This window comes from Armigeres subalbatus, chromosome 2 (genome assembly GCF_024139115.2).
Source record: "Armigeres subalbatus isolate Guangzhou_Male chromosome 2, GZ_Asu_2, whole genome shotgun sequence".
Lineage (NCBI taxonomy): Eukaryota > Metazoa > Arthropoda > Insecta > Diptera > Culicidae > Armigeres > Armigeres subalbatus.
Genome location: NC_085140.1, coordinates 398,430,609 through 398,444,537, shown reverse-complemented (window position 1 = coordinate 398,444,537; position 13,929 = coordinate 398,430,609). Strand labels below are relative to the sequence as shown.

At 41.9% G+C, this 13,929-nt stretch overlaps 1 protein-coding gene across 11 annotated transcripts in view; it reads right to left on the bottom strand.

Moving 5' to 3' along the window:
* LOC134213257 (toll-like receptor Tollo) overlaps nt 1-13,929 on the bottom strand; it is a 444,443-nt gene that overhangs the window by 140,658 nt on the left and 289,856 nt on the right. The gene's annotated exons all lie outside the window — the stretch shown is intronic.

The following is a 13,929-nucleotide window of genomic DNA, read 5'->3' as shown; positions in this document are numbered from 1 at the left end:
AAGCAACACGAAAATTTTGTTATTTTTAATAGATTTAACTTTGTAACTGTCGTTGATGATATTTTGCACTTGGAATAAAGATAAGGTTGTCAATAGATTTGCCCCAATAACTGGAGCTTTTCAATATTTGTCTTGTTAGAAGATATAAAATATTTTTTTACTTCTTTAGAATCTTCGAAAGATTCTTCAGATTTGTCTAAACATCAAAACTGTAAGTTTTTTTCTAATTCTCAGCGTATAACTCATCAAATTGTCACTTATTTGAGTTTGTTTTAAAACGCATTTTTGAAGTGACCTTTTGGGTCGTCCGATACACGATAAAGAACGAAATGTGGAAGGTTAAGAACAAAATTGCCAAGCGAACTTCAGTATTATTTTATTCGCGGTGCACCACTTTTTTGATAAAATAACCATTTTCCGACGTTATATAGCTATTTCGTTAAAAATTAACCATCTCGACTTGATTCCGTTGTCCGCACTTTTTTTGCAACGAGAATTCGAGCCCCAAATAACAATCGTAAAAGAACAATAGCGGCAGCAGCAGGAACAACAACAGTTGTGGAAAAACGTATTTCGAAACTTGCACGAAACCTAAAAAAGCGCAGATAATTGAAATAACGTACGGTGAATGAAAACCAGAGCAACAACAAAAAAAATAAACCAAACGCTGACCATAATTGGAGAATTGGCAGAGAAAATAAAATATCCTCACATTCGCTTTTCCAGTTGGCCCTCTCGTCCGATTGCCACTCATGACGATCCTGCCGCCGCCGCACCGTGGTTGATTCGTTGTAGGTCCAAACGTTTGCCATCGTGGAAATTCGCTTGGGAGGCGTTTGTGGGCTATTAATTTCGGAAATTTGATTTATTTGATTTGATAAACGTTTTCGAGTGCTGTTTTGGCCCTGCTGGTGCGGGAATTTGCTGCGAATAGATGCTTGCATGAAAGGTTTTGGATGGCGAGCCGTACCAGATGTGTGATGAAAACCGGACCGCATGGAATGTACAATTTCATTGTGAATGCGCTGAAGTCTTTTACGGTGCGATGTTGGATTTTTTTTGATAAACATCAAAAGCAATCATCAACTTGGTCGTTAGTACGATAAAGTTCGACAGAAAATGTTTTGCCAAATAGTTAAACGGTTGAAGGAATTGAAAAATTATAAATTTGAGCATTTGTTCTTCTTTTTTTTTTCTGTGGCCCTACAACCAACTGGAACTTGGCCTATTTTTCAACTATGTTCTATTAGCATTTCCACAAATATTACTTAGAAGCTTTTCTATGCCCGTTATTGTATGAATATGTATTAGACTTGCCCAGCTTAGTATGGGGAGGAAAAATGTTGTCAAATTCCACGGGGCACCCCCCAGAATTGTGTCTTTGGTGAGAAAATCAAGCTCTCAAAATTTCAGCTCAATCGCTTGTTGCATTAGCTGGCGCATTTGATTTGAAGTTTGTATAGAGATTTTAGCCAAAATGTATAAGAAAATACACCTCCGTCGCTCATTTGATCTGGAAATTGGTTCTGATTGCTCGATTGAGCTTTACGGGCTTTAGTTCACAAAAATACGAATATTCATGGAAATTTAACTGAATTTTTTTGTAAAGCTGGTTTTCGACTTCTTACTTTGTGAATGAGGTTTGAATTACATAGAAGAAATCGTTCATGTTCCAAATAAGTTATTGAATTTTATTTTACACGTACATTTATCGTGCAAAATGGAATTAAATTTATAAAAGCACGCAATTTTATAAAAACTTGGGTTTTCTGCTCTGCAAAGCTGAATTGTTACTTTAAAGAAAATACAACTCAAATCAACTCTTCTGTTCCAAATGGGGGTTCTGAGAAGAACTGATTGAAAGCCTAGATCATTTGGAAATGGAGCACTTCATTTTAGAGATAGTGGCGTTCATAGTGGTCGAACATGCAAGTTTTTCACAGCGTTTCATAATTAGTAAATCATTCTTTTTCACAGTTTGAAATTAACATGGTTTTAAAATATTCACCATGCAGGAAGAGAAACGAAAAATAATTTTGAACAGTCCTGCAAAATCCATCTGCGTCAAAAGCCGGATTTTAGCCTTGATTCAGTACCATGATGGCCCATTTACGTTTAGCTAGTTTTAGCCAACTGCCATTGTAGCACAGAAGTACTACACTGCCGCTAACCGCAAGTCGAGCACATATGTATGTGGAGGCCCATATACAGATGTGCTCGACTTGCGGTTAGCGGAAGTACAATGGAACTACAATAGTGAAGTCCAGTTCATCCCTAAAAATCTGAATCCATCAAATTGTCCTCAGTTCCATACAATGTAAATTTGGGTGATTACTGATCATTAACCAGAAACTGAAGATGAAGGGAGCAGTCACCACTGACATTGGACGTATGAAGATTTTGTGGAATCAGCTAGACAAAATCATGACTGAAGAAGGTGTGTACCGAATGACAAGCGACATCAACAGAAAACTGCGAGAAAAACTCGAAACGAGCAAATCATGCAAAATGTCCTACGAATGAGCTGTCGAAAGGAGATGCGCATTGAGCCTCCTGCTTTCTTGTATGCAATACACTGTGCCCATTAGCCCCACCCTTTGTTAATCGTTATGGGTGCACATTTTATGTGCACTCATCACGAATAAGGAAGAAGCGGAGCAAGCGAGCTTTCTTCATTAATGCTTTCCAAGGAAGGCAGCAGCTTTTTTTCATTCCACGTCGAGCAACCGTGCGAGACAGACGATAGTCCGCGTACAGTCAGTTCTTTTTCGGGTTTTCCTTGTCGCGATTAGAGGTTTTTACCGAAAATCAGTATACAGCTGCTTATTAATAAGCAGTTAAGTAGTTTGTAAGTGAATTTATTTCATTAGCGTGAAAAGTAACGTGATTTGAGTTATTATTGGTGATTTATTATGGTTCTTAGCGAAGTTACGCCGAAATGTTGAGGAAGGCCACTTCTCCAGTCGTTTCTGACACCATCTACTCGTCTCTTCCTTTGGACGATCAAGGTAGCTCCGACTCCGAGGTTGTAAATGGGGTTCCCTTTGTTTTCAATGGTTCAACGAGGAAGAGAATAAAACGGAGCCAGCGACCCTCGAGAAAGCCTAGAAAACAGCCTCAAAGTGAGCCCCAATCCAACATGGCGAAATTCAATGCGGGTGGAAATACTCAAAAACGTTCAACTTTTGTGGTTTCACATCGGGATGATCGAGAGTTTCCACCGCTTCCGGGAACATCTAAAATCCCAGATGCCCCATTTTTTGCTATTTCTCAGTCGGAAAGAGAGCATAGAGAGCGAGCAGAAAAACTCCCGAGCGCTCCAATGTTCACACTTTCTGGCATCGTGGATCTCATCCTCAACTTCTTTGATGCTTCCGACCCCGTGAAGAACATGGTCAAAACTGTTCTTCCTATTCTGACTCCTCTCCTGAAGCAGTTGGCTTCAAAAATGCCCCTCCTCGAGTCATTTGTATCCTTCGATGACTAACTTAGTCAATAAGGGTAACATGATTTCGATTCTACAGTGGAACTGTCGAAGTATTCTTCTAAAATTAGATATTTTTAAATTTTTTGTTAACAAATTACAATGCGACGTTTTCGCTTTGTGTGAAACTTGGCTAACACAAGATGTGAACCTTCATTTTCCTGATTTCAACACAATCCGCCACGATCGGGCAAATAGATATGGAGGGGTGCTGTTAGGGATCAAAAAACAACACTCGTTCTATAGAGTCAATCTTGCTCCGATGTCAGGCACCGAAGCTGTCGCATGTCAGGTGACTATTCGAGGAAAAGACCTCAGTATCGCCTCGATATATCTTCCTCCAAACACCGCGATATCTCTTACAGATCTTTCGCACATCTGCTCAGTTATGCCCGAGCCACGGTTGCTTTTGGGAGATTTTAATTCCCACGGAACAGGCTGGGGGGAACTGTACGACGACAACCGTTCATCAATGATATACGACCTCTGCGACGACTTTAATATGTCAAATTTGAATACAGGAGAAGTTACACGAGTGGCTCCTCCAGCAAGAGATAGCCGTCTAGATCTTTCCATTTGTTCGGGCTCATTATCGTTGGACTCAGTGGCGTAGCCAGGGGGGTGGTTTTGGGCATAAAACCCCCCCCAGGGACATCATTTTTAGAAGGAAATTTTTTTTCGAAAAAAAAATGTTCAGAAAACCCCCCCCCAGACCAATTTTCTGGCTACGCCACTGGTTGGACTGTACTTGGAAGGTGGTCCAAGATCCCCATGGTAGTGATCATTTGCCGATCGAAGTCTCGATTCCCAATGGACGTAATCAATCTGTTTCTATCGACCTCTCATATGACCTCACGAAGCATATCGATTGGGGAAAATATGCGGACGCCATCATTGATGGCGTAATGTCGATAGAAGCACTTCCCCCGCGAGAAGAGTACGAATTCGTATCCCAGTTGATCCTTGATAGTGCTATTCAGGCACAAAGCCGGCCAGTGCTAGGAGCTTCGGTTCGTAGGAAACCACACAGTCCGTGGTAGGATGTCGAGTGTACACAACTATATGGCAAGAGATCAGCCGCGCTCAAAAAATTTCGGAAACACGGTTCGATTGTTCTTCACAAACGGTACATCGCGCTTGAGACCCAGTTCAAGAAACTGGTCAAAGTGAAGAAACGTGGATATTGGCGCACTTTTGTTGAAGGTGTATCGCGCGAGACCTCAATGAAAACTCTATGGACCGTCGGGAGAAGAATGTGCAACGCGTCTTCCGTAAACGAAGATCGTGAAAGTTCGTCGCGGTGGATACTCGACTTCGCAAGGAAAGTTTGTCCGGATTCGGTACCGGTGAGGCAAGAGCTACGCGATGCTTTTGCTGATAGGGATATGGATGATATGGATCGCCCCTTTTCGGTGATTGAATTCTCGCTTGCTCTCCTATCATGTAACAATTCCGCTCCAGGGATGGATAGAATCAGGTTCAATTTGCTTAAAAACCTCCCAGACGTCGCAAAGAGGCGCTTATTGAGCCTGTTCAACCAGTTACTGGAGTGCAACATTGTTCCGGATCATTGGAGGCAAGTGAGGGTAATAGCCATCCAGAAGCCCGAAAAACCCACGTCGGATTATAATTCGTATCGCCCCATCGCGATGCTGTCCTGTCTTCGGAAGTTGTTGGAGAAGATGATTCTCTTCCGGCTAGACAAATGGGTTGAATCGAATAGTTTTTTGTCAGATACACAATTTGGTTTCCGCAGGGGCAAGAGAACGAACGACTGTCTAGGGTTGCTTTCTTCAGAAATTCAGCTTACTTTCGCTAAAAAAGAGCAAATGGGCTCAGTGTTTTTGGATATTAAGGGGGCTTTTGATTCAGTTTGCATTGATGTCTTATCCGACAAACTCCACTCGTGTGGACTTTCACCTATTTTGAACAATTATTTGTACAATTTGTTGTCAGAGAAGCGTATGAGTTTTTCTCATGGTGACCCGGCAACTTCACGAATTAGCTACATGGGTCTCCCCCAGGGCTCATGTTTAAGCTCCCTTCTTTACAATTTTTTACGTAAGAGACATTAATGAATGTCTCATGCCAAATTGCTCGTTAAGACAGCTTGCGGATGACTGCGTTGTATTCGTTTCGGGGCCAACCGCAATTGATCTGCAAGGACCATTGCAAGATACTCTGGACAATTTGTCCACCTGGTCTACGAAGCTGGGTATCGAATTCTCTCCGAAGAAAACTGAGATGGTTGTCTTTTCAAAAAAACATAAGCCGGCAAAGATCCCGCTCCAACTGATGGGTAAGACAATCACTCATAGCATGTCTTCTAAATACCTCGGGGTCTGGTTCGACTCAAAATGCACCTTCGGGAAGCACATTGTGTATCTGACACAAAAATGCCAGAAACGGATCAACTTCATGCGATCACTAACCGGAACATGGGGAGACGTTGGGGAGCGCATCCTGAAGATCTTATGACGTTGTATCGAACAACCATTTTGTCGGTCCTCGAATACGGTAGATTCTGCCTCCAGTCCGCGGCTAAAACGCACATGCTGAAGCTTCAACGGATTCAGTACCGCTGTCTTCGTATCGCGTTAGGATGTATGAATTCGACACATACGATGAGCTTGGAAGTACTTGCGGGAGTACTGCCACTAACAGATCGTTTCGCGGAATTATCGCTCCGGTTCCTCATCCGCTGTGAGGTTCTCAATCCATTGGTCATTGACAACTTCGAGAAGCTGCTCGAACAAAACCCTCAATCCCGATTCATGAGTATTTACCACACTGGTATATGACGCTGGAGGTAAACCCATCTTCGGTTGACACCAATCGTGCTAACTTCTTAGACTCTTACAGTTCCTCTGTTACTTTTGATCTGTCCATGAAGCAGGAGGTTCATGGAATACCAGACTTCCTTCGTGCGGAGGTCATACCTCCATTATTTGCAAGCAAATACGGGCACACCAGCGAGGAGAGGAGCTTTTTCACAGACGGGTCAAACGAAACTCCACCACTGGTTTCGGGGTTTTTAACGTTTATCATAGCGCCTACTTTAAGCTCAAAGAGCCTTGTTCCGTGTATACTGCTGAACACTATTCACTCGAGCAAATCACATCCCTACCTCCTGACCACTTTTTCATCTTCACCGACAGTCCTTGTGCCTTGGAGGCTGTTCGGTCAATGAAACCGGATAAGCACTCAGCGTATCTTCTAACCGGGATACGGGAAGCTTTGAGTGCTTTATCAAAACAGTCATTCACAATCACCATGGCTTGGGTCCCTTCTCATTGCACGATCCCGGGAAATGAGAAAGCGGACTCTTTGGCTAAGGTGGGCGCTATGGAAGGTGATATTTACGATCGGAAAATCACCTTCGACGAATTTTTCACATTAGTGCGTCAGGAAACCTTGAACAGCTGGCAACAGAAATGGACAAATGGGGAGTTGGGTAGATGGCTGTATTCAATTCGCCCGCAGGTGTCGAAGCGTCCATGGTTCAAAAAATTGAATATGGGACGAGACTTCATTCGAACCATGTGTCGTCTAATGTCCAATCACTACACTTTGAATGCACATCTTTTCAGAGTGGGGAAATCTCTGTGTTTGCGGCGAGGATTATCAGGATATCGATCATGTCGTGTGGGCGTGCGAGGAGCATCGTGGCCCCAGATCTGCGCTAACTGAACATCTTCGGGTCCGAGGAAAACAACCAAAGCCTATTAGGGAAGTGTTGTCGCGCCTTGATCTCGAGTACATGTCCCTGGTCCACCAATTTTTGAAAGTTGCTGATGTTAGACTGTAATCATTCCCTTGTCTGTCGTACCCCATTGCGAATGTCTTCCTCTTGTTGTACATTTCAATGTCTGTCGTTAATCCCTTCCGTATGTCTTCCTCTCCTCGTTGTTTCCCAAAAAAGAGTATGTTTGTCCCGTTATAGATGCGAAAATGCGAGGAATGTCAACTTTGTGAACATCAGCATCGTAATTACTTAAGCACCCTAAAATCCTTTCCTTTCCTACTGTGTTATTGTATTCCCCAACCTCGACCAAACCGCGAGTCTTTCGGTTCCCCAAAACTAACACTATGTATAAGAATCGATAAATGTATTGTTAAACTTGATATCGGCTCCGTAACGCTTCACAGCAAATGAGCCTTCCAAATAAACGAAAGATTAAAAAAGGCAGCAGCTTTCCAGCTTGCACGAGCCAGTAAGCTCGATGTTCTAGTTCGAGTTTTCACTCGCGTAACTGGTAGCTGTTGCGGATCCGCTGTACATAATCGTCGGTTGGATCAGTACTAAAGCTACATTTTCTCGCATACTGATAAATATTGTAAAGGCGTACTTAATCGGTTCATTTTCAGGACCATCATTTTATGACGAAAACGGTTTTGTTTGCCGTATTGTAAATTGTCGCACAAGTAAAATTTTCTCACAAAATTATTACTTTCGTTTTGCTGCTGTTAGCAGTGGTAGAATTTATCAACAATACCTTCTGAGTGCGTCTGCTTCGTCGATGACAGCAGAATTGTGCAAGTGCAATCCTCTCTCTCGTTTTCACTTGCTGCCGACTAGAGGTGTGCGCCGTCGCGCCACGCCACTGCCGCCGACATTTTTGCATCGACGCAACGCTGTTTAAAATTTGTCACGCCGCTGATCTATAATTGTCCACGCCGATTCAGTGGAAACTCCGAAGCTTCAGTGCAATTTCCGTATAATTTCCTGATAGATCTTTACAACACAACTCCAGAGAATTTTTCGTGAAGATACCAATGATTCACAAGAACATTCCATACAATATCTTGTTTAAATTCCGAAAAGCTCTCCGTAAAAACTAAGCGTAAAAATTGCAAAGGAATTCCTCTTGAAATCTTAAAAAAATCTCATTGTAATTGAATTTTTGAACGGAAAAGAGTCGTTCGGCAGAAATCCACAAGGCTGAAAATTGTTAGGTCGAAGATGTCGATTAACCGAAAAGACTATTTGGTAAAAGCCTACCCGAGCAAAGCTTGAGAGCAAATCGATAACTTTTTTTAATGTTGTGAAACCATCGATTCTTCTTCTTCTTCTTTTTATTGACATTACACCCCCCACAGGGGCATTGTCACCGCGTTGCTTAATGTTCATTCAGCACTTCCACAGTTATTAACCGCAAGGTTTCTAAACCAAATTGGCCTAGCCCGGCACCGGGAATCGAACCCAGTCACCCTCAGCATGGTCTTGCTTTATTGCTGCGCATCTTACCGCTAGGCTGAGGAGGGCACCCCATCAACAAATCATTGATTATGTTAATAATTTGATATCTTTTTGGTCGTTTTAATGGTTAAAATAACAAAACATATAGCAGAAAAATCTTACTGTGACATCAAATCAAAACCATTCCTGCTGTCGATGAGAGCAAACCGAAAACTAATTTTGATATTGATTTCTTATAACAAAATAAGTACACAGTTTGATGTCATATCATTCAATTCAGTAATCTACAGCAAAATGAGATCAAAATATGTAATCAATCATGATGATTCATCTTTGAAAAGAAAAAAAAAGTCGAGTCAAGTACGATATACTGAAGACGACCACACAGTTGTGGTCGAAATACGTATCTGCAAAGATAACAAAATAATTAGTGGAATTATATGGAGAGTACTAAGCTTGTCTCAGACAAGGTCAGGTTTGAAAAGAAATTATGAATTAATTTGATGTCAAAATCAAAATATGTTTTCTGTGGGCTCTCATTATGTTTTCAGATTTTGCTAGGGTATCTAGCCTAAAGTTATTTGGCCGAGAATGTCATATGGTCGAATAGATCCTTCGGTTGAAAAAATCGTGAATATGTCCTTTGGCCGAAATAGTCGTTTGGTCGGAAGAGTCATTTGACCGAAATGGAAATTCGGTCGAAATGGTCATTTGACTGAATTGGTCATTTTGGATATTTTCAAGACAATAATGGGAGAATCTTTTGAATTTCGCCTCCAAAATGTTATGATCTTCCCCAGAAAATTCTTTAAGTTTTTCCAGCATATTCATTTGAAAAATATTTTCAGATTTTCCATGGAAACTGCTTTCAAGTTTCGCGAACTCTTTGGTATTACCAAGAGGAGCTCTTTGGATTTACCAAGGGAAATTGTTTGGGATATACATGAGAATCTCTTCAGAGTTTTCACGGGAAGTTGTTCCAAATTTCTACAGGAAAATTTTCGGAATATCCACGGAAAGTTTAGCATAGCCAACTTAAAAAAAAGGAAAATGCTCGAAATTGTTGATGATTTTTTTTTATTCTTCAAAAACAGCTTTTTATTTTCGAATAGAAATTATTGGAAAATTCCATTGACCGAAAGTGACAGACGGCCGAACTGCTAATTTGGTAGAAAAAGACGTTTGCCCTAACAGGTCGTCTAGCCGAAACGATTGTTGGCCATTTAGCAGAAATAGGTTTTTGACAGAATGGGCCATTTGGACAAACATTTCATTTGGTCCAACGGGTCTTACAGCCAAATTTCAATGATTGAACTTCGTACTGAACATATGGTCAGATATGGTCACTTGTTTGACGAAATGGCCTTTTTGTCAATTGACTATTGAACAAAATTCCGTAGCCTCTCTATTCTTAAGTCGATACTGGCCTTTAGGCCAAAAGACATCTAGCCAGGTATGATTTAGCAAAACGAAACGTTTCACGGAAACTGTTATCAGGTCAAAACTGGTTTGACCGAAAATGTAGTTTGGCTGAAAGGGATGTACAGTAGAGTGATTCAAATTTTGACTTTTTTGCCCCCTGATGCTTAAACGATTGCATTTGCCATTTTATTAATCCTCCTAAATTTTTAGGAAATTTGGAAGTGATTTGATTGTGCACATGTTATTTAAAGTTTGTATGGAAATTACTATGAAAATTGATCCTTACGTGAAATACCGTTCCGTGAAATGGCCCATACACTATTTAAATATAATCAACACATTGACTACTCAGAATACTTCTCAAGCTAAAAGGCAGTTGTTGTTGCGAAGCGATTTATCGTTTGGAAGCAAAGTTATGAAGAAAACAAAAGTGCTCATTATTGATATTGATGTTATTCTTTTACGTGTTAAATTGAATTTCCCATGATTTAGTATTTCCTTAATAACTTTTCTTGTAAGCATCAAATCGTTTCGCAACAAAGACGGCCTGTTTCCTTGTAAAATCTCCTATATTGCTGATGTACTCAAATGTTTTTGGATCTTAAAGAGAGACGTTGGGGAACAATTTTCCATAAAAGTTACTGTTTTCATAGTAATTTTCATACAAACTTCAAACCGCGCGTGCTCACTCAAATTACATCCAAATTAGCTAAAAACTTAGGAGTATTATTAAAATGGCAAATGCAATCGTTTAAGTATCGGGGGGCAAAAAAGTCAAAACGACTTTCTCGGCCAAACGACCTTTTAAGGCAAACGACTTTCTCGACCAAACTACTAGGTCGGCCGTATTTCGCTTTCGACCAATGGAATTTCCCAAGAATTTCTTATGGATAATGGCGAATGGCGTACGATAACTGCGACGCATTCTAGACGTCAAACAATTTTCAAATGACGTCAGAGTAGAAGTGCACCTAATCGTGCAACGCTATGCAGCATCTTCCAAACTTAGACGTACATGTTCAAGATAGAATTAGATGCGAAAGTATAGATTTGATAGTACCGTTATGATACGGCAGACATGAAGAATGTTTTTATTCAATTTAAAGGCTCCCCCAAACCTAAGCGATTTCATCGCCGCGACGGCGACAGCTGGTCGCCACGATTCTATCGTTAGGTCGCTGCAGGCAATTTTCTATTTACGGTTCCATACCAACGGCGACAAAATCGCTGTCGCCAAGCGATAGAATCGCGTCGCGACTGTAGCATCGCGTGTGTTTGGGGGAACCTTAAAAGCGAGCGCAGGGCAATATTTGTGATGGTATAGATCTCACGACCTTCCTTCTGCCAAACTTCCGTATGAAGGGGGAGTGAAAAATATCAGTGTGGAAGCTGATATATCTCCACTGGCTTCCACCCACACTGATATTCTTCCCTCCCCCTTCATACGGGAGCTTGGCAGAAGGAAGGTCGTGCGATATGTGCCTTCACAAATATTGCCATCCGCTCGCTTTCAAATCGACTTCTATAAAACATTCTTCATGCCTGCCGTATCCTAACGGAACTATCAATTCTATACTTTCGCCTCTAATTCTATCATGAACATGTACGTCTATGCTTGGAAGATAATATTAGCATTTCCATATCATTGTAAATCGTTTAACTTCACGTAGAATTAACACACACAAAATCATTAATTAAACAAATGTTTATTTATTAATGAAGCATTCAGTGGCAAGAAATCACAAAATAATAGCTTTCAATGGCAAAATTAAAGAAAATTATTCGTGCATGTAAAATAGCTGGTTGTTATGCATACCTGGATGCCTGGATACATGGTTGGCTACAGCGTCGATACTCCTATGTCTGATGTATTGTAGAGCTCCATAATCGTCGGTCTTGGGCGATGTTCCTCCAGTTTCCCCGAACGTTCAGGGTCCCAGCGTGTTCGTGGCCTTCCACGAAGTCGCCGGCCCCTATCTGGTTCTCTGTTGAATATTATTTTCGCTATTCTTTCCTCCAACATTCGCACAAAGTAACCAGCCCACTGAAGTCTGCCGTATTTTATACGATTCACAATATATTCTTCTTTGTATACTTGATACAGCTCATGATTCATGCGTCTGCGCCACACACCATTTTCTAATTTCTCTCCGAGTATTGTACGCAGCACTTTTCGCTCGAAAACCCCGAAAGCTCTCCGGTCCGCCTCTTTTAATGTCCATGCTTCATGTCCATAAAGGGCCACTGGTAGAATCAGAGTTTTGTATAGAGAAAATTTCGTTTCCGTCTGCATATTGCGGGACCTTAGCTGGTTACGCAATCCTTAAAATGCCCTATTCGCCGCAGCAATACGTCTTTTCACTTCACGGAAAACGTCATTGTCACAAGTTACAAGCGTTCCAATGTAAACAAATTCTTCAACAACTTCAAACACATCCCTATCAAGCACTACCTCTGCACCAACACCACTAGGTCTTCCCCTTTCTCTACCTGCCACCAGGTCTTTTTTCTTGGTAGAGTTAATGGTTAAGCGTATCCTCGCCGTCTCCCTCTTCAGTGGGACAAAAGCCTACACTAATGCTCTGCGATCGATTCCAATAAGGTCGATGTCGTCCGCAAAGCCCCGGAGCATATGCGACCGTGTGATGATAGTGCCGTTCTTTTGCACGCCAGATCTCCTAATAGCGCCTTCGAGTGCAATGTTGAACAATAAATTCGAAAGTGCATCACCCTGCTTCAATCCGTCCAAGGTCATAAACGAGGTTGCCACTTCGTCTGCAATCCGTATACTTGATTTCGAGCCATCCAGCGTAGCACGTATCAGTTTAATCAGTTTTGCCGGAAAACCACGTTCGGACATTATCTGCCATAGCTAATTTCTTTTCACTGAATCGTACACTGCTTTGAAATCAATGAACAGAGGGTGAGTCTGCAAGTTCTACTCCCGTAATTTATCAAGGATCATCCACAGGCTAAACATCTGATCCGTCGTTGATCGGCCCTCACGAAAACCTGCCTGGTACTCGCTGACGAAGGACTCCTCAAGCGGTCTCAGTCGGTTAAACAGGATACGCGACAGGATTTTGTACGCCGAGTTCAGAAGAGTGATCCCTCTGTAATTGGCACACTCTAGTCTATCTATCCAACCAGATGGCAAGCAGTTCTTCATCCTCCCATATTTTCTGGATAATGTGATGGATTGATTGATGCAGCTGCTCACTTCCGTGTTTGAGAAGCTCGACCGTGATCTCGTCCTTCCCAACAGCTTTACTGTTCTTAAGCTCGTTTAGAGCCTTCTTAACCTCGTCCAGCATTGGTGGTTCTACAGCTTGACCGTCGCCGACTATGTCCATCCTGTTCTTTAATACACCTTCTTTTTCACCGGTCTACAAATCTTCGAAGTGCTCCTTCCACCTGGCTGCTACCATAGTCTTGTCTGTCAGTAAATTCCCCTCTCGGTTATTGCACATGGCGGGCACTGGCGCAGTCTTATGCCGCGCGTAATTGACAGTTGCGTAAAACCTTCACATATCGTTTCTATCCATGTTCTCCTGCGCTTCAGCATCACACTCTCTTAGTGTTGCCTTTTTATTCTTTTTATTTTATTAATTTCTCTTCTGCCCTTGTTACGCTGTACCGCTCTCTGTTGGAACGGGTGCGAGTCACTAGCATTTGACTCCTAGCAACATATTTCTCGTCCGTCACTCGCTGGCACTCCTCATCAAACCAACCATTTCTTTGGCGTCGCTGTGCAGTGCCTAACACTTCCTGCGCTGTTGTAGTCACAGCTTCGTGGATATTTTCCCACAACCTGTTTACGTCG